Source organism: Balearica regulorum, chromosome Z, assembly GCF_011004875.1.
Source record: "Balearica regulorum gibbericeps isolate bBalReg1 chromosome Z, bBalReg1.pri, whole genome shotgun sequence".
NCBI lineage: Eukaryota > Metazoa > Chordata > Aves > Gruiformes > Gruidae > Balearica > Balearica regulorum.
The window spans coordinates 63,113,961-63,135,577 of record NC_046220.1 but is presented as its reverse complement, the minus strand read 5'-3'; the positions used below and the strand labels follow the sequence as shown (position 1 = coordinate 63,135,577).

Here is a 21,617-nt window from a genome sequence, read left to right as displayed (position 1 = left end):
AGTGTGCAATTATAGCAACTATTTGCTGTACTTTCTGCCATTTTTTAAACAACTTTAATTTGAAATCTCTGCTATAAAATTGTGTTTCTAAAATATGGGAATTGCAAAAGATAAATGAAGTTCCTAATACCTATTTCAGACAACTACTAGGTGGTTATTGGTTCTGACAATTTAGTCCAACGTATTTTATGTGTAATTGGATAAATTCAAATATAAAGCATCAGATGGTTAGCAGCTCAAACTGTGTTGCATAATCTCCTGGCTAGCCAGTAGTAATAAAAAGCCACAGATATAAGACAAACTCATGCAATTAGAGTGCTGCAAACATTCACTGAATCTGTAAAATTTGCAGTCTGAATTCTGTCTATGCCTAGGTCTTTGCTGCAGCATGTATCCAGAGCCTTTTGTGTTTTAGTAGTCTGAAACAGCCCTAGGATCCAATTTTATACATTAGCTGTGGCATACATGACAAAGTGTGTGCCTGATACAGGTGTATCCAGGGTACATGTGTGAGGTTGTAAACGAAGGGAACTATACCACCTTTATAGTTCTTATTAATATAAATTAGAGGTTGTTCATTTACAGTGTTGGAAACCATAGAATCATAGAATGGTTTGGGTTGGAAGGGACCTCAAAGACCATCTAGTTCCAACCCCCCTGCCATGGGCAGGGACACCCTCCACTAGACCACGTTGCCCAAAGCCCCATCCAGCCTGGCCTTGAACACTTCCAGGGATGGGGCATCCAAAACCTCTCTGGGCAACCTGTTCCAGTGCCTCACCACTCTAACAGTAAAGAATTTCTTTCTAACATCTAATCTAAATCAACCCTGCTTCAGCTTAAACCCATTACCCCTTGTCCTGTCACTATACTCCCTCACAAACAGTCCCTCACCATCTTTCCTGTAGGCCCCCTTCAGGTACTGGAAAGCCGCTGTAAGGTCTCCCCAGAACCTTCTCTTCTCCAGGCTGAACAACCCCAACTCTCTCAGCCTGTCCTCATAGGAGAGGTGCTCCAGCCCTCTGATCAGCTTTGTGGCCCTCCTCTGGACTCGCTCCAACAGCTCCATGTCTCTCCTGTACTGGGGCCCCCAGAGCTGGACGCAGTACTCCAGGTGGGGTCTCACCAGAGTGGAGTAGAGGGGCAGGATCACCTCCCTCGACCTGCTGGCCACGCTGTTTTTAAACCTACACTTAAATGTTGTCCAAGAGGACCTGAATCTCAGATCATTTGTTTTTTAAGACAGGAGTACAGACTGTGACAATCTTTGGGTCATTCAGATGGATAACTTACCCTGGGACTTGTTTGATTTTCACAAGTTGCTATTGGAAAATGCAGTATACAGTTAAATATTGTGCCCAAAATCTTTGCAAAAGTTCCTATTCCCTGTCCTTTCTCTTTCTCTCACACTTGGTAGTCATATTCACTTTGGTATCTAGATCACTTTTATCTTCCTCATACTTTGTAGTTAACAGGTTATCTGTGTTAGTGAGTCAGCATCTATTTAATGCAATAATTAGCCAGTCACTCCTTGCTCACAGAAGTGTGGGTGTTGGGTGCCACCAGCATTCTATACACACACCCCCATGGTCCCTATAAGACATAGTGCCTTATTTCTTAAGTACTGCACAAATAAAATTAGCTGTCCCTCCCTAAAATATGTCAATACCAAGTAAAAGATATGGGTGTGATGAAGGAGGGAAAAGGGTTTATGTGATGAATGGCAGTACAGAAAAAGAGATAAGGGTCTTGATAGTCATTCACCTATTTGACTTAGATGAATGTGTCCTTTCTAGAAATGGTGATTTGCATTCTGGTATAGTTTGTGTATGACTCAGTTGCATGTTTTCAATTACAGATTTCACTACTGATTAAATGGGGATATTCTGTCTCAACTATTCTTATTCTCTTAGACATTTGTTTCCCAAATTTTCCACGTTCCTCTTCTTTCCCATCATCAGTCTCTTTTGTGCTGCTGTGAAAGAAGGCTGAGGTCTGAGCACATTTGTTGTGGCTAACGATAATAGGCCTGGAAAAGCTCTGACCATTTGGAGCTGTCACTGTCTAGGATCCATGTACTGATGGGAAACTCTTAAGAATGAAGGGGGGAAAATAAGGGTGAAAAGGAAGGGGGTCACATAGGCGCAAAGGGTGAGGGCACCAGATCTAAATAGTTTTCTCATGGATATGCAACCCCTCTTGTTATCCTGAATGCTCATGTCACATTGTTTGTGGTGCTAATTGGCCTCCTGATGTGATGTAGGTATGTCCAGTCCTCTATCTAAAGTTGTTGCCAATTCTATAGAAGCAGTGGAAATCTTCAAAATAGCTGAAGCTTGGATGAGAGTTGTTGTAACTTACAAAGAATGGGGGTTCTGCTTTTTCTTTTTAATGCTTAGATTGTGTCAAGTTGGATTCTTTGTGTTACCACTAACAACAAAGCTTCCTCAAGTTTAACTAGACTTTGGTTTGTAACTTGGCACAGCTACTCACTTCTGGTCAGTGAGTTAGCACAAATTTCACTGACAGAAAAGTAACTAGGTAAAGAATTATGACAGTGCATGGGATGCAGACTGCTTCTCTTCTGAGACCTACTGGTTTGGTGATCCATAAGCATGGTCTGCAAAGTCAAGGTAAGTGGTTGTCGTGGTTTAACTGCAGCTGGCAACTAAGCACCATGCAGCCACTCGCTCACTCACCCCTGGTGGTGTGAGGGAAGAGAATCAGAAGGGTAAAAGTGAGAAAACTCCTGGGTTCAGAAAAAGACAGTTTAATAGGTAAAGCAAAAGCCGTGGACTCAAGCAAAGCAAACCAAGGAATTAATTCTTCACTTCTCATCAGCAGGCAGGTGTTCAGCCATCCTCAGGAAAGCAGGGCTCTGTCATACGTAACAGTGACTTGGGAAAACAAAACACCATCACTCCAAACATGTCCCCTTCTTCCTTCCTCTTCCCCCCAGCTGAGTATGATGTCACATGGTATGGAATATCCCTTTGGTCAGTTGGGGTCAGCTGTCCCAGCTGTGTCACCTCCCAACTCCTTGTGCACCCCCACACTCGCTGGTGGGGTGGTGTGAGGAGCAGAAAAGGCCTTGGCTCTGTGTAAGCACTGCTCAGCAGTAACTAAAACATCCCTGTGTGATCAACACTGTTTTCAGCACAGATCCAAACTGTAGCCTCATATTAGCTGCTATGAAGAAAATTAACTCTATCCCAGCGAAAACCAGCATAGTGGTCCAGGAAGCTGTCTCTCGCTGATTGAAGACCTCAGGTAGTTGTGCATGGTTTGTTTCTTATTTTTTTAAAGTTCAGATACTACTGTATTGTATACTACAGAAGAAACAAATTGATGTGAAAATAGATCACTAAACTTGTTTATTTTGCATGTAAAAAAAAAAAGCCTGTATTAAATGAAAACAGTGTTTAAGGATGATAGATAAATTAATGCAAGGCTATGACATTATTGGCCTTACAGATACGTGGTGGGATAGCTCCTATGACTGGAGTGTTGGGATGGAAGGGTACAGGCTCTTTAGGAAGGACAGGCAGGGCAGATGAGGAGGGCGCATTGCCCTCTGTGTCAATGATCAGCTGGAGTGCATGGAGCTCCACCTGGGGCTGGATGAGGAGCCGACCGAGAGCCTATGGGTCAGGATTAAAGGGAGGGCTAGTGCAGGGGACATCACAGTGGGCATCTGCTACAGGCCACCTGATCAGGGGGACTGAGCAGATGAAGCCCTCTATAGGCAGATAGGAGCAGCCTCACGTTCACAAGCCCTGGTCCTTATGGGGGACTTCAACTACCCTGACATCTGTCGGAGGGACAACGCAGCAGAGCGCAAGCAATCCAGGAAGGAAGTTCCTGGAATGTGTCGATGATAACTTTCTCCTTCAAGTGACAGAGGAGCCCACGAGGAGAGGTGCCATGCTGGACCTTGTTCTCACCAGCAAGGAGGGCTTAGTAGGGGATGTGAAGTGCAAGGGTAGCCTTGGCTGCAGTGACCACGAAATGGTGGAATTCAAGATCCTCAGGGCAGCGAGGAGGGTGCACAGCAAGCTCACTACTCTGGACTTCAGGAGAGCAGACTTTGGCCTCTTCAGCGACCTGCTTGGTAGAGTACCATGGGACAAAGCCCTGGAAGGAAGAGGGGCCCAAGACAGCTGGCTAATATTCAAGGGTCACCTCCTCCAAGCTCAGGAGCAATGCATCCCAACAAAGAGGAAATCAAGCAAATCCACCAAGAGGCGCCCGTGGATGAACAAGGAGCTCCTGGGCAAAGTCAAACAAAAAAAGGAAGCCTACAGAGGGTGGAAGCAAGGGCAGGTAGCCTGGGAGGAATACAGAGAAACTGTCCGAGCAGCCAGGGAGCAGGTTAGGAAAGCTAAAGCCCTGATAGAAATTAGTCTGGCCAGGGATGTCAAGGACAACAAGAAAAGCTTCTATAGGTATGTGAGTGAGAAAAGGAGGACGAGGGCAAATGTGGGTCCCCTCCAGAGTGAAACAGGAGATCTTGTATCCAGGATATGGAGAAGGCTGAGGTACTCAATGGCTTCTTTGCCTCAGTCTTCACTGGCAAATGCTTGAGCCACACTGCCCAGGTCGCAGAAGGCAGGGACTGGGAGAATGCAGAACCTCCCACTGCAGAAGATCAGGTTTGAGGATATCTAAGGAACCTGAAGGTGCACAAGTCCATGGGACCTGATGAGATGCGTCTGTGGGTCTCGAGGGAACTGGCAGATGAAGTGGCCAGGCCACTCTCCATCATATTTGAGAAGTTCTGGCAGTCTGGCAAAGTTCCCACCGACTGGAAAAGGGGAAACAACCCCCATTTTTAAGAAGGGTAAAAAGGAAGACCCAGGGAACTACAGGCCGGTTGGTCTCACCTCCGTGCCTGGCAAGATTATGGAGCAGACCCTCCTGGAGACTATGCTCAGGCCCATGGAAAATAAGGAGGTGACTGGTGACAGCCAACGTGGCTTCACTAAGGGCAAATCGTGCCTGACAAACTTGGTGGCCTTCTATGATTGGGGTTACAGCATTGGTGGATAAGGGAAGGGCAACTGATGTCACCTACCTGGCCTTGTGCAAGGCATTTGACACTGTCCCGCACGACATCCTTGGCTCTAAATTGGAGAGACATGGATTTGATGGATGGACCACTCGGTGCATCAGGAATTGGCTGAATGGCCGCACTCAAAGAGTTGTGGTCAACAGCTCATTGTCCGAGTGGTGTTCCTCAGGGGTTGGTACTGGGACCAGCGCTGTTTAACATCTTTGTCAGCAACATGGACAATGGGATCAAGTGCACCCTCAGCACGTTTGCCAGCGACACCAAGCTGTGAGGTGTGGTTGACACGCTGGAGGGAAGGGATGTTGCCCAGAGGGACCTTGACAGGCTGGAGAGGTGGGCCCGTGCAAACTGCATGAAGTTCAACAAGGCCAAGTGCAAGGTCCTGCATGTGGGTCGGCACAATCCCAAGCACGACTGTAGGCTGGGCAAGGAATGGATTGAAAGCAGCCCTGAGCAGAAGGACTTGGGGGTATTGATTGATGAGAAGCTCAACATGAGCCGGCAGTGTGCGCTTGCAGCCCAGAAAGCCAACCGTGTCCTGGGCTGCATCAAAAGAAGTGTGACCAGCAGGTCGAGGGAGGTGATCCTGCCCCTCTACTCTGCTCTCGTGTACCTGGAGTACTGCATCCAGCTCTGGGGGCCCCAGTACAGGAGAGACATGGAGCTGTTGGAGTGATTCCAGAGGAGGGCCATGAAGCTGATTGGAGAGATGGAGCACCTCCCCTGTGAGGACAGGCTGAGAGAGTTGGCATTGTCCAGCCTGGAGAAAAGGCGGCTCTGGGGAGATCCAGTTGCGGCTTACCAGTACCTGAAGGGGCCTACAGGAAAGGTGGTGAGGGACTGTTTATGAGGGAGTGTAGTGACAGGACAAGGGGTAATGGGTTTAAGCTGAAGGAGGGTCGATTTAGACTACATGTTAGAAAGAAATTCTTTACTGTTAGAGTGGTGAGGCACTGGCACAGGTTGCCCAGAGAGGTTTTGGAGGCCCCATCCCTGGAAGTGTTTAAGACCAGGCTGGATGGGGCTTTGGGCAATGTGGTCTAGTGGAGGGTGTCCCTGCCCATGGCAGGGAGGTTGGAACTAGATGATCTTTGAGGTCCCTTCCAACCCTAACCATTCTATGATTCTGTATTCCAAATGCTTAGTTTTAAAGCCTTCCTAAAATTCTTAATTTTTAGCATTAAGTTTGAAGTATAAAATCAGTGTCATGTCTGTTTTCTGTGTTTTCATTCCTGGTTTGATCTCTGGTTATTTGATCTAATGCAATGGCATCACATTAACGCAGCCGGTAAAGATCAATAAAGCCTTAAGCAGAATTATTAGCAACAGTATATAGTAACAGTTTAATCCTTCTCACATTTACTGTTCTGCAAAGCAAGGTTGGGTTATAGAAATCAATAATTTAGAAGTCTGTGAACACTGGATCTACTTTGAATATATTTGTTATCTTCTGTAAAGTGTTAATAAGTTGCAATTAAATGGTGATTTATCTTATTTCATTTCTGTTCAGTGATATAAGCCATCTTGATTCTATAAGGGGATTTTCCTTGTATTTTCATGGTAGGAAGGAATACTGGAATTACTGAGAGATGAAGTATTGTATATCATGAATTCATGAATGATTCAATGAATGTGTGATTATTCAGCTGCTTTAGTAAGACTTGGAAAAAGAGTAACTAATAGCAACTACCTTGACTACATAATTTGGCCAGAGTGGAGGCAAGGAAACATGTATCTCTATGGTTCATGAAAAGCACTAAATCTTGTCTTTTTCCCCTGGAAATGTTTCCAAATAAGCGAACTGACCTGCTTGCTTTTGTACATACTGACACTGACCTTGACTCAAAAGTAACTTTTAACTTTGTTGGATTTAATGTTGAAGTTAGCCTTAGTATGGTAATGTTGTTTATCAAGGGTTGGACCACATGACCTGCAGAGGTCCCTTCCAACCTCCGTCATTCTGCACTTCTAATTACTTGGGGCAAACTGTGTAGAATAGTCAAGTATCTTGCTGCTTTTAGTGGGAATACTGGGTTTAAGGATAACTAAAAGTTGCAAAATGATTACTTATCTGCAATAGCTAGGCCTTCTGATGGTGTTGTAGATATAATTGTTTATTTAATAACAATATTATATTTTGGTTTTATTATGAAATAACTTTTCAGGGCATTGTCCTGGTTTTGGCAGGGATAGAGTTAATTTTCTTTGACAGCTGATGTAGTGCTGTGTTTTGGATTTAAGATGAGAATAATGTTGATAACACATGGATGTTTTTAATTGTTGCCAAGCAGTCAAGGACTTTTTAACTTCTCATACTGCCCTGCTAATGAGAAACTGGGGGGCCCTCAAGAAGCTGGGTGGGGGCACAGCCAGGACAGCTGACCCAAACTGGTCAAAGAGATATTCCATACCATACGATGTTATGTCCTGTTTGCAGCTGGGGGCCTTGCGCGGCAGCTGGGGGGGTCTTGTGCAGCATCAGCTTCGGTGTGATGGCGTTTGTCTTCCCAAGTAACTGTTACGTGATGGAGCCCAGCTTTCCTGGAGATGACTGAATACCTGCCTGCTGTTGGGAAGTGGTGAATGAATTCCTTGTCTTGTTCTGCTTGTGCACGTGGGCTGGGAGGCTGGGCAGCTGGGGGTTGTGCATAGCATTGACTTTGGGTGATAAGAAATTGAGCTGTTCATCACTTGGTTGGTATATATAATTATTATTATTGTTGGTGGTGGTTGTTGTTATTATTTTCCTTTTTTGTGTTTGTCCTATTAAACTGTTTTCATTTCAATCCATGAGTTTTCTCACTTTCACTCTTCCGATTTTTCTCCCTCACCCCATCAGGGGTGGGTGAGGGGAAGTAGGTGAGCGGCTGTGTGGTTCTTAATTGCCAGCTGCGACTAAACCATGACAAGCATACATACTGAGGCTATGCTTTGAGAAACAAGTATCTTGATTCATAAATGTTTCCTTGCAGTTTTAAAAGTTGAGAAATTTCTCCCATCTGATGCATGTGCATTATAGCAGTTTTTTACTGGTGAGATCAAACTCAGCCATATTGGTAATTTGTCGTCTAATTGCACTACTATCAAAGGCAATTTTTTAATCCCAGGCAGTTTTTCTAAATCTAGGTATGTTTATTTTGTTGTAAAACCACACTTTGTGCTTGGAGCACTTACGCAGTGAGAGTTTTTGCAGCTATATCAACACAGGTGAGAGAAATAATTTGAAAATAGTTTCTTTAAAAAAAAGTAGGTCAAATTTGCAGTTTTCATTTATGCCTTAGAGACACTTCTTTGACCAGCTTCCCCAAGGGAAAGCAATCAACAACAAAATTCAGCAGATCTGATATATCTGCATATGTGCGGGTATGAATGCCTTTCCTTAACTGTCTTGTCCAAAAGTGCTGTTACAAAATTGTAAGTAATGAACAAAGCTTCATTTTTCTAGCCTCTAGGAATTTCATTCAGTTTTAAGATAATTAGAAATATCTCTAATATAACTGTAGATACTCTGGCAAAACAATTAAACTCTTCATATTAAAATATAATTGATATAGCAAGTTAGCCAGTCAGGGACCTTTTAAAAGTGCCTTTTCCATTCCATTGTTGTCAAGCATACACATATCCCTTGGCAAAACACTTCTCAACTGCATGTCCCCTGCCATATACTAACAGTGTTGCCAAATAGAGGTTATTTTGGGGCATGCTGGAAGCAAATGTGAATCTTCATGTGCTCACTAAGAATGTGCCATCAGCTGTCCTCTTACTGCATTGAAGGATTCTGGCTGTCAACAGTTGCAACAGTGTTGGTGCTAGGAGGTAACAAATCTGCAAGTAGGTCAGTCTCATGCCACATAAGATAATGTATCATAATTAATATCTTAGACTCCACCATCAAAGACCAGTTGAAATATCCTGTAGCTTCTGAAGCTTGCTAGGTTTTTGACAATGAGACAATCCATGTAGCAGAGACTTGTTTCTTTGCTTCACTCTAAATGTCTGGCTTTGGTTCAGACACCAAAGTAACGAGAAACAGCAAACCATGGTGACAGCATCTGCTTCCAGTAAAAACAAGATGCTCTCTTTCTTGAGAATGGTCTCTGAATACTTTGTGTCACCCTGGTTCTCCCCTCTCTTCCCTCCCTGTTCCCCAGTGTGGGAATCCAAGATTAATTAAACTGTCTGTGGTCTACAGACGTTCCTACTTTGTGTGAAGTGTCTGTTTGATTTAAAAGGTACGCTATCTAGAGATAAATATTTTGCCAGATGTGTTTATCTTTTGTTTCCTCAATCAAGACCATATGTTACTCTTTTTTTTTTTTCAAATCTAGCTCACTGTAAGGCACACACTTCTCATCTATGTGGCAGGTTGCAATTGAATAAGAATCTTGCCAGTAGCCACTGACAGCAAAACTTCTTTATTATTGTTGTATGTGAAATTGATTATGTGCATCTCTGTATACTCACCTCATACTTAATAAAAATATTCTGGTTATGGATGTCCTTGTGCAGGCAAAACCTGCTTCACTTATGATAGTGATTGTGCATATGGTTGCATTTCCTTGGTCTGCTTTGGACCCCCTCATCTTCCTGGCCCCCATTCCGAAAGGAAAAATTATATCTAATCTTACTGCCCTAAAATTATCATAGAGTGGTTTGGGTTGGGACCTCAAAGATCATCTAGTTCCAACCTCCCTGCCATGGGCAGGGACACCCTCCACTAGACCACATTGCCCAAAGCCCCATCCAGCCTGGTCTTAAACACTTCCAGGGATGGGGCCTCCAAAACCTCTCTGGGCAACCTGTGCCAGTGCCTCACCACTCTAACAGTAAAGAATTTCTTTCTAACATGTAGTCTAAATCGACCCTCCTTCAGCTTAAACCCATTACCCCTTGTCCTGTCACTACACTCCCTCATAAACAGTCCCTCACCACCTTTTCTGTAGGCCCCCTTCAGGTACTGGTAAGCCGCAACTGGATCTCCCCAGAGCCGCCTTTTCTCCAGGCTGGACAACGCCAACTCTCTCAGCCTGTCCTCACAGGGGAGGTGCTCCATCTCTCCAATCAGCTTCATGGCCCTCCTCTGGAATCACTCCAACAGCTCCATGTCTCTCCTGTACTGGGGCCCCCAGAGCTGGATGCAGTACTCCAGGTACACGAGAGCAGAGTAGAGGGGCAGGATCACCTCCCTCGACCTGCTGGTCACACTTCTTTTGATGCAGCGCAGGACATGGTTGGCTTTCTGGGCTGCAAGCGCACACTGCCGGCTCATGTTGAGCTTCTCATCAATCAATACCCCCAAGTCCTTCTGCTCAGGGCTGCTCTCAATCCATTCTCCTCCCAGCCTGTAGTTGTGTTTTTCCCCAACCCACATGCAGGACCTTGCACTTGGCCTTGCTGAACTTCATGTGGTTCACATGGGCCCACCTCTCCAGCCTGTCAGGGTCCCTCTGGGCGACATCCCTTCCCTCCAGCATGTCGACCACACCACACAGCTTGGTGATGTAGGCAAAGTTGCTGAGAGTGTACTCAATCCCACTGTCCATGTCAGTGACAAAGATGTTAAATAGTTCTTGATTGTTCTTTATTCACAAGATGGATTTTACTGCTGCAGTATGGGATATTTCTGCTTAATGTATGTATCTGCTTTAGATAATCTTGATCAATCTAAAGTCTTTTTAACTAAACAGACTTTTTTATTGAATATGAGTGGATGTTCAAGGGCAAGCATAGATAATCTGACTTCTGCAATACTCTCTTTGAATTATTTAAGGAAATAATTCACTCTTTTTACAGTTTTAACTATTAAAAATGGAGGATGATTATCATGGGCCAAAGGCTGCCTGAAACATCTCTGAAGCAAGCAATTTTTAAGATACTTGTTTCCAACTCTTGCTTAGGTGAAGAATGTAAATGTTGTCATTCCCCCCCCCCTCCCCTTTTTTTTCTCTTTCTCTTCCAAGAAAGTAAAAAGTGCTTGGGGGTTATTAATTGTCATTTAGCATATTGAAGTATAACCCTATTTCCTGATATGTTGTGTGAAAGTTTGCCACTGGTGTTCTGGGTGTGTCAATATCCAAAGTCCTCCAATAAGCAATGATGAGGATTTGAGGTGAAATGTGTTTGTGTGGAAAATTATAGTAAGAAAGATGAGTGAAGAAAGTGAGACAGCTGCAGGCCCTGCTTGTCTAAAACCAGAGGTAGGCTGGAACTGAGATACTTAGAGACATGAGCAGCTTCTAGGTTACAGTGAAGTGGTCGGAACAGCTGGACGGGAGCAGACCAGCAGTCCATCTGGCAAGCATTTTCCAGCAGTAGTTGGGTTCTACCCGAGGAAGAGTAAGAACAGGATAAACACATGTGATGGTTCACCCAAGTACTCTCCCCACACTTTAGGCTGAGTGGTAGGGTCTTCTGCTGTGTGTTTTTGGTTGGAGGAACCTAACAGATATTGAGACTTAGTCTGATGAGGTTGATATCATGTGCTAGAGCAGAGTTAAAAAAGTTTTCATTATGTATTTTTGTCTTAAAGGTAATTTATCACTAGTTGCCTAAAGCACCTGTTACCATTTCTGCAAAACAAGTAGGAGGGTAGTGATCTGAGCTAGTTGAGGCTCTGATGCATGGTTACCTTGGACTCCTCTGAATATCCTGGTCTATTTTCTTTGGGGGTTTGTTGCCTTTTTCTGCAAACTGGACCTGGCAATGTGAATGCCTTGGAAACCTGAAGGATTTGTTCCTGCTATTGGAGAGTCATCAGTACTTACAGTTGTAGTTACAGAACACTCTTAGCTGTTCCCTTCTGATACGGGCTGAAGGTTTTCTGACTCAGTGTCACAGTTTCAAGTTACACTAAGGTAACATTGGCACAGTGAGTTCATTGTTCTTGTCTGGTTCTGTAACTGCTGTCTTTTATTCAGCATATAGCTGCTTAATCTCCAAAGCAGAATGACCTGAAATATTCAGGTTGTGATGTGTATTTCTCCTCCCACGCACACCCTGCCCACTTGCTGTGTTCTCTCTGGTGGATGGTTGGGATCAGATGAGTTCCTTGTGCTTGGTTTGGAAGTCTGCAAGCAGTTCATGATTTGGAATTGGCTCCCTACCACTGGAGTTTGTTCTTCTGGGCATTTCAACAGACGCAGCCTAACAGGTGTCAGGAAATGAGGCAAGAGTAATCCCTTTTTGTTTATTGTTTTTGTGATGATTATGGGGCTAGCTATTTCTTTGATCATTTTCCTAGTCTGAACACTCTGCCTGCAAAATTTTGACTTTATGCCTTTTTCTTTCCAGAGGCACAGTCACCTGACTGTCCCACTGTTAGATCCAGCCCTGCACTATCGTACTCTCGATTAGTTGTGCTTATCCTTGCAGTGCTGTTGCAAACCTGCGTTTCTTCTGTTTGGGAGCTTGTGTACAGTGTCTCTGAATAGCTTTTGTAAAGATTAAATAGCTTTTCAGTAGGAGCAGAGTGCTATAGGAAAGGAAAGCAGCATGCAGCCATAGTAGTTCGATAGACTCTCTTGTAAGACTCCAGGTTTCAGAATCTAGTTTGATCCTTGATGTCTTTCTTGATCTTTTTAATTGTCTTGAGTGCTGCTGTTCCGTATTTCTGTGGCTGGCTAAACTGATAGAGGCTTTTTTTCAGAGGAAACTTGGAAAACTAGAGGCTTTAATATTACTTTTACCTATATTACTTTTTTCCCTTTGCTATTTATATGTCCTGGCTGTCCTTCTGTTGAGGACAAACGTATAGATTTATGCAGTATAGTGTACTGGAGTCCATTTGGTAGGAATGGACAGTGGCACTAGTGACTGCTGAATGAGGAACAGGACTCAAAACATGTGAAAGTTGGTTATAGTGTGATCCTGCTGTGGTAATCCTGACTTCCTAAAGAGTTCATCACTCTGTGATTGTATTGCTGCTTGCTTCTTACCCCAAATCAAGGAAATTTCATTCCTCCTGCAACAATTTTGATTTTACATCTGTTTTAGGATTTTTTGAGGACACAATTATGATGATTTTATGATGGGCTGATTCTGCTTTTATTGGAAATAAATGAAGTATAATATATAAATATAATATATAATATTTACAGGTAAATCCTTCAAATGAAGCTACTACCTGTACTCCCCATGATTTATTTTTCTAGGTACTTCAAATCTGACAGATTGTACTCCGCCTGACTCAGCTCTTTAGCTGTTGTACATGACTTCTTGCTCAGTTAGATAATCTCTCTGACTATAGTGATGTTTAATCCCTCTGAAGATACGTTCTACCTTTGTTAGAGGAAAAATTTATCCTTTCTGTACATCCAGCCACTAATTTTGAATGTTTTCAATTGAATGTGCTGAATGGTTTTGTTTGTTTTTAATTCTTCTACTTCAGTGAAGGTAGCACTAGTGTAAGTGATCTGATATGCTTTATTAAATGTGTTGTAACTTTCTAAAAAATTTGTAAAGTTAATGATACAGAAGTGTGCTCTTCTCACGTTTCCGTTAATTCAATATTTTTTTTAACTTTCTTTAGAATTGTGTGCAAGAGATGCCTAATACAAGAAATTTAATAAATACAGCAATTACAAGTGGAGTAGAAATGAAATAACTTTGTATGCAGAATGCTATAAAATCAAAATTAAAATAGGATAAAAAGCAATGTTTTGTACTACATTACAGACACTAAAAAGCTCCCCCAAAAGTATATATGAAGTCTTGCAAGTTCTCATAAATATTAAAGCTACTGTTCATACACATGTACAGCTTTTTTTTTTTTTTTAAATACTGACAGCAAAATAAATACCCAATACAATAAAATATTAGTTTGTTCTTCTCTAGGGATAGGATTGACTAAAATTTTTGTACCTTTGTCTTAAACAGAATGTTGGCTTTGAAAGCTCAGGGAAGAAGCAGCAGGGAGAAAAAAACACAGTGGTAAGTACATTATTCTACTTTCCTCTGAACCAACTGCACAATATATTAAAATAGAAATCCTCTTCTTTATTCATATGTTGTAATAATCACCTCCAAAGCACTTGAATTTTATTCTGTTACTCATGTTGTTCTGAGGGTGATTTTTTTCAATTACAAATATCTGTTGATGACCCAAGTGAATGATATGTATTTACATGTAATTGCGTGCTTATATAGAAAGGGGAATATATAGGAAACTAAGGTGCAGGAAAGTAATTGTGGTTTAAAGCTCAATGATTATTAAATGTTTTGGCTTGTGGAACGTTAGCATTTTATGCTGCTTTTTAATTTTTATCTTTTTTTTTTTAGTTCTTAGGTAAGATAAGCATATTTTTAAAAAACTTGGATAAAAGTTTCAAAAAATGCTTTGAATGCTTGGGCAGGCCTCTTACCATCCGTCTTTCTGGTTGCTGATGTAAAGCCTAGGCAAACATTGCATAGTGTCATTTCTCTTTTATCGGTGTATTAACATGCTTTAGCTAGAGAGCATATTTAATGTGAGAAGTATTAAGAAGCCAAATAAAGTTCAATTTTCAGTTCAAAGCTCTATGGAAAAGCAACACATGTTCAGAATCAGCTTTTTTCTTTATTAAATGATGCCAGTGCAGATGGCACTAAGTTGCTTTTGCCTCATATTGTAAGGATTTCTAGAGGCAAGTATTTCTCATGAATAAAAAGAATGCCAAATAGAATATTTTGTCTGCAGAACTTCTCTATGAATTGCTGTGGAGGAGTTGTTATTGCATACTCCCCCCTCCAGAAAAAAACAACCCAAGAAATAACAAATCCCAACACCATATGACAGCAGCTTCCATCTGCTCTGATTTTATTAATAGAGCTGCTCTGATTGTGAAAATGCTAATAAATATTGATGCTTCAGTGACTGTAATTTTGAGACTTACTATAAAATATCAGTTTAAAACATACAAAATCTTCTGCATATTTTATCTGGCATTGCTACAAACAGCACATACTTAAGAAGATAGAAACATGTGCACATGCTCGCTCTTGCCAGCCTTTTGTGTTGCCTACAAGGCTGTAGGCTTTGTGTGCTTTGGCATTCTTTGCTGAGCTAAGAAACTGTGCTGTTGCCGCAGTGCCTCAGCTGTGCTTACTGCTCCGTAAGGTTTGTTGCTTCCTGTGGGCAAATGGCTAGCAGTGCCTCTTCCCTTCCATTCCATTCCCATGTGCTGGTTCATCTCTTCATTATAACTGGAGGAATTAAGGCAGTATCTCTTCCTTTCTACTTGAATAGATGTTGACAGTGTGCGATACACAGCATTTACTCATGCAGTAGATCCAGACATAATCCCTCAAAGGACTAAATCCGAAGCATAAGAGGTTTAATATGGTTTTATATCTCTTCCAGAGGCTTACTGTCTCTTAGTCTGGTTGCTCTATGTATTTAATTTTCATTGTTTTATTTGTATAGAAAGTCAGGAACTTTTCCTGTTTGTTTCCATGGATCTTTTTCACAGAAACAATGAAAGAAAATTGGGTTATTTAATGTAGAAATTAGTGGATTCTGAAAGCAAAGCAGTTCAGTAAGTAGCTTGATACAGCTTGCTGTACCAAATAGCTGCTATTACTATCTCTACAGTAGAAGTGATTATTTCTACTGTATGTTTAAAAAAAAATAAAAAAATGGGATATGGTGGCTAGTGGGGGATGGAGTTCACTTCATTATCCTATTAGGATAAATATTTCATGTGTCTGGCTATGTATTAACTCAAAAGTGACAAACATGAAATCCCAAATATGTAATTTCCATAATGTAAAGAAGTTCTTCGGGCATTTGAAAACATCATTGTTGAAATACTGAAATATCAATGTCATGGCTTTTAAAAAAGCTCAGGTTTTTTGATATTCCATGAAGGTGTGAGGGGCTCCTACAGTTTCTGTCAAACTTCAGTTTGTCATAGTGGATATACTTGAATATATATGGCTTTTTTTGATTTGGAGAGGAGAAATGGGTGAGACTCAAGCACAATGGTTTTAAAAAATCAATGTATTCCTCTTACTGTTTTCTTAGTAACACTACAAAATACTTATCCAAAGAATAAGCAATCAAGTCAAACATCAGAAATGAAGCTCAGATCTAATGCTAATCTCAGCAGCATTGTTAATGGTGTACAATTAGAGACCATTCTTCAGATGAAATGTTATAGTGCCACTTACTTGGATAGTTGGATTGTCCAGATGGAAGTTAGTTTCTAGGACTGTCAGAAAAAATCTTCTGAGCAAAAAAGAAATGTGTGAGAACTAAGTTGCAACTAACTGGGTTGCAGTTGTGTAGTGATGGGTGGTGTGTGTGTAGTTATTATGTAGTGTAAATATAAAAAGTCAATATGAATATTAAAAAAGCCAACATTACAATTGTTTGGGTGTCTGAACATTTTTTAATTTATTTTTTACTGTAAACGTAATCTGTAATTTTCCTAATCCTCTTTTTTTGCTTAGGGTGTTTCTGTAATGGATCTTGCCTTGAATTAAAAATTTGTACTCTCATATACCTGTGCCCTACTGATGCCTTGGTCTAGGATTATAGCAGAGTATTGAATACTACTGCATTTCAGTTAAAGGCTGTGCTTAAAGTAGAATATTTTATTATGTAGGTATTTGCCCAGAGGTGTTTTGCTGTTTTTCTCAGTTCAACAATACTACTTTTATTGTTTTGTTTTCACAAAGTCAGTCTGGTTTTGCCATTATTAAGCTTTTGGCATGATTAAGGCCAAGTACTGACGGCTTTGTTGTATGGCTGCTTTTTTACAGTTACAGAAATGAACAGAAATAAATATTCCAAAGATTTCTTTTGATATACTTACAGTGGCTTTTATTTGTCATAATAATTCTTTGGGTTTGTTTTAGCATAGTCTGTTTAGATAAATTTTTAAACCGGAAAATAATTGTTGCAACAAATTAGATAGTCTCTAGTTTCAATAAAGCAGGAAAATGCTGTTGAACCAAGGAAACATTATTGATACCATCAACAACATTGTAACTAAGTAAAGAGGTTTTATAAAATAGTTTGATCAAGAGCTTCAGATCTTAATTGTGTGAAGGATTTCTGACTATTTTAAACCAAAATAGAAATATTAAATTGAAATCTGGTTAGAATTTACTTCATAGATACAAGAGACAGATAATTTAAGCAAATATCTCCAGAATTCACACCTGGCATTGATCTTCTGAGAGTTACCTGAAATTATCCTGCTGCCCTTGCCCTTGGAGATGGGAGGGTGTTTTTGTTTCTTTGTGGGTTTTATGTATATATTTTTAAATACATACATGGGCATTGGGAGCTTGCAAAGTAGTTAACCTCAGGAGAAGCTTTGAGTTTTGTTACCAGCTTTCAGTTTTGGTTTTCAGCAAGCTAGGAGTATAGTATCACTGGTGCTGCTTATATCCTAGCAGCTGTTGAACTAATAAAATCAAAATTGATTTCTGCCCACTCTGTTCCCTTCGCTTTCTCAAAAAATGTAGCAAGCATCCTTCATATTTTTGCATTTAGCAATTGGTTATTATTTACTATATTTACTAATATATTCCTCCTCCTGTTAACCATTCACCACTGTAGTTTCATGAGTAATGCCTTTTATTTCTTTTGCACTGAATGCTGTATGTGAGCAAGTACAATGTGTTTTTCTGGTGTTCCCTGCCTGCGTGAGGACGTGCAGCCATGGATGCAGTTGAGCATTGTTTTCATATCAGGAGCAGGGAGGCTCAGACTATAGCTTCACATTAAAATGGTGAAATGGTTTCAAAACCCCTTTTATTTTCTACCACTTTTTCTTTCCCCCAGAGTGCAGCACTGCAGTTCATTGGTTTATACTGATCTGAGTGTTTGCCAGTCTCATTCAGTGAAATGAACGACATAAAAATAACTGCAAAACTGGATTGGTTTTCCTAGAAGAGACAGAAGGAAATAGCTTGGATGAGAGGGAGGAAGAGGTGAAAATACCTTGACTTGGCATTGTTATAAAATGAGGCTTTGAGACCTCAACCAGAGAATGCCAGTGCCACTTGCAGAGAGGCAGTCTCTTCACAGTATGTGCTGTCTTTTCACGTTTCAGCTCCTTGTCAGTGGCCATCAGGTTTGAGCCATACTTTCCTCTCCTAAAGAGAACAAGAAAAAAGGATTGCAGAGAAATAAACTTCCAAGTGAGGGTTTGCAAGGTACTAGTTGCTGTCTGTTAAATTAAGACTTTGCCATTCCTGTCCAAGAGGACTGGACTGATTTTTGGGGAAGCCTGAACCAACCCGTAGCACCCCTTCTCCCCTCCAGTTTCTTTACATGATTTGCTGATGAGCAAGAGGTGCCAAGTAATTTCTCAGGTTAAAGAATGAAGGATAATTGTGTTATTTACTATAAGAGCCAAGGGTGCTTTGTGTTCCATAAAGTGCTAAGATGTTTACAGTTTCCCCAAATTCACGAGGACTAGTGTGCTGAGCTGTAGTGGGAAGAGATTCATCTAAATTGTGCTGTGAGTTTTCACAGTATGGCCTCATTCATCAACAAGCCAAATAGCCTGTGTCTGTATATCTTCTGTGATGCATGTTGCTTCTTTAGGAAGATAAAAAATCTTTAACATTTCTAAAAACAGACTGGTTTGTGGTTTTATTTCTTATATAGGAACCCTCATTTCCTATTGATTTTTGAATGCAGAAGTAGTGATCAATTTTTTTCTTTTTTTTTTAGTGGATTCAATAGGATTCTTAATAATAAAAATGACTAATTTTTTTCATAATTCTGTGTTTCAACAGGAGTTTGTTGGGACTTCTCTCCATTGGCCAAATAAGCCTTCTTACACAATCTTTCCTGTGTTTACACATCTTCAGCTCCATAATTCTGAACTTGTTCATAGATAGTGGAGTGGTCTAAAAAGAACCTGACCAGGTATTTTTGTGCCTAGTTTTTCATGCCTGTTGTGGTTTAACCCCAGCTGGCAACTAAGAACCACATAGCTGCTTGCTCGCTCCTGCCCTGTGTCCCCCAGCAGGATAGGAGGAAGAGAATTGGAAGAGTAAAGGTAGGAAAACTTGTGGGTTGAGATAAGAACAGTTTAATAATTGAAATAAAATACAATAGTAGTAGTAATAGTAATAATAAATTGTAATAAAAAGTAAAATAATAGAGAGAAATAAACCCCAAGAAAGACAAGTGATGCAAATTAAAACAATTGGTCACCACCAACCGATGCCCAGCCAGTCCCCGAGCAGTGGCTTCCCCTGCCAACTTTCCCCCAGCTTTATATGCTGACCATTGTGTCATATAGTATAGATTATCCCTTTGGTCAGTTGGGGTCAGCTGTCCCAGCTGTGTCCCCTCCCTTGTGGGGTGGTGTGAGAAGCAGAAAAGGCCTTGGTTCTGTGTAAGCACTGCTCAGCAGTATCGAAAACATCCCTGAATTATCAACGCTGTTTTCAGCACAAATCCAAACTGTAGCCTCATGCTAGCTGCTATGAAGAAAATTAACTCTATCCCAGCCAAAACCAGCACAGTCCCTTTCTGTATAAACATCTGATAGCTGGTTTTGTTTTCAGCTCTGCTGTTGATGTAACTGGTAAACAGCCTTTTGAAAGGCTTGAGGGAGGAGGAAGGTGCTTTCACCAGCTTAGAGCATGAGCAGTCACATCCTGTTAGATCAGACAGGAAATTTAAGGGACTAATGGCACAGTGAAACTGTTGCTTTTAGAGCAAATTAACAGACATTAGGAACAAAATTACTGCGAACTTAAATCCTACTTGTAACAAACGTGAGTTCACAGTTTTCAAAGAAATGTGATACTTGGGGGGCTGTGTAGGTTTTTTGGGGGGGGTTGTTGTTTGTTTGTTTGTTTGCTTTTTTTAAATACTCATCAAAACTTAGGTAGACATGTGGTTAAACAAAAATGTCCCCTGGGGTTCTGGCAGATCTGCAGGTGCTGTTGGGCTGCCAGGTACTTGGATGACAGGAGTGTGCAGGGAATCATCAGAGAATTCTGGGAAAGAGTGATGTTTCACTGAATGATGCTGACTCTTCTGGGTTAATATTTAGTGTGTATCCAAGCTTGATATTGATCTTGCTTTCTTTCATTGGTCATGGTCTTTCCAACCAATGCTTTACTTTTCTGCTTCCAGTGATTTTCATAGAATCATGGAATTGCTTAGGTTGGAAAAGACCTTTAAGATCATCAAGTCCAACCGTTAACCCAGGACTGCCAAGCTCAACCACTAAACCATGTTCCTAAGCACCACATTTACATGTCTTTTAAATACCTCCAGGGATGGTGACTCAACCACTTCCCTGGGCAGCCTGTTCCAGAGCTTGACAACCCTTCTTGGTGAAGAAATTTTTCCTAATATCCAAACTAAACCTCCCCTGGCACAACTTGAGGCCGTTTCCTCTTGTCCTATCACTTGTTACTTGGGAGAAGAGAGTCATGGGCACTTGGCAGCCTGTCAGGGTCAACCCGCCACATAGATACAGCCCACTGCTGTTACAGTGTGATCTGATAGAATAGTCTTTGCTTGCCCAATCTTCTCCAATAATTTTTTTTCTGGGTATTGATTAATTACACAGTATTCACCACTTATTACTTCACTGGCGTCTAGGAAGTGTCAACCACTGTGTGTAACAGTGGAGGTCTGATAGCTATAATTAAATCAGAGGCTTGTAGTAGATTCTTTGTCTGCTGTTTGATCAGTTGGGGAGGGGGAAACATGTATCTGGAAGTAGAGAACCCTCAATTTCAAAAATGAAGGGTGGTTGTTGGTTTGGGTTTTTTTTTTTTTTTATTGGATATTGTGGCCTTCTTGAACAAGTGCTGTAATACCCCTTGATCAGTTTGGCCTTGCTTATAAATTCTGAAACTTTTAAGTCCTCCCAAGTCATTCATGGTCTCAAATGGGATAGACTATATAAATTCAAATCTATCCATCTATTTATATAGATATAAGGCAGCAAAAATAAGATGGAGCTTTGACATAGGTTATATTAAATAGTTTCACAACAGTTTCACAACAAAATATCTTCCAGTTGTGAACTCTTACCTCCCGTTCTTTTTGATCATACTGGTTGAGCACCACCATTATACCATATGTATATACACTACCATACTTATATCAGAAAACACTTACTTGTTCTCACAGATTTGAGAATTCACAGAATAATCAGCCTTTACCACCGTTGAACCCCTAGAGGAAAACCTGTCTGCATAGTCATTGCTACCTTCAGGATATAGGCAGGTCAATAAATAACATTTTCCTTTGTCCCATTTTCTGTAGTTATTGTGGAAGTTGTTTCCTATTACTATCACAGTTAATGTACATGAATGAGTGAAGACTACTTCACTCAAATACATGTATCTGTGTAGTTTAAACCACTCATGTATTTTTGAGTTTACTACAGATACTACAATGTCTCTGATCCTTAGGTGTGATCCTCACATAAGCTTGGAAGAGGAGGTGTGAACAAAATTATAAAAATGATTCATGGAGAAAAAAAATATGATCAGAAATCTGTTAGTTTATAATTAGCAAACATATCAATTTAAATGAGGTATTTTTTAACACTGAATTTTTTTGGGGTGGTAGATT

General features: G+C 41.0%; 1 protein-coding gene across 11 annotated transcripts in view; it reads left to right on the top strand.

Annotated features, from left to right (window-relative positions):
• Window positions 1–21,617, top strand: part of ERBIN (erbb2 interacting protein) — a 127,916-nt gene that overhangs the window by 32,388 nt on the left and 73,911 nt on the right. For 10 of the 11 annotated variants that reach the window (XM_075739828.1, XM_075739824.1, XM_075739831.1 and 7 more), the window contains one exon: window positions 13,946–13,999. The gene's annotated coding sequence lies outside the window, so the exon portion shown is untranslated. Of the gene's footprint in view, window positions 1–12,085; window positions 12,237–13,945; window positions 14,000–21,617 lie in introns of those variants that run through there. The other variant, XM_075739829.1, reaches the window with a different exon arrangement.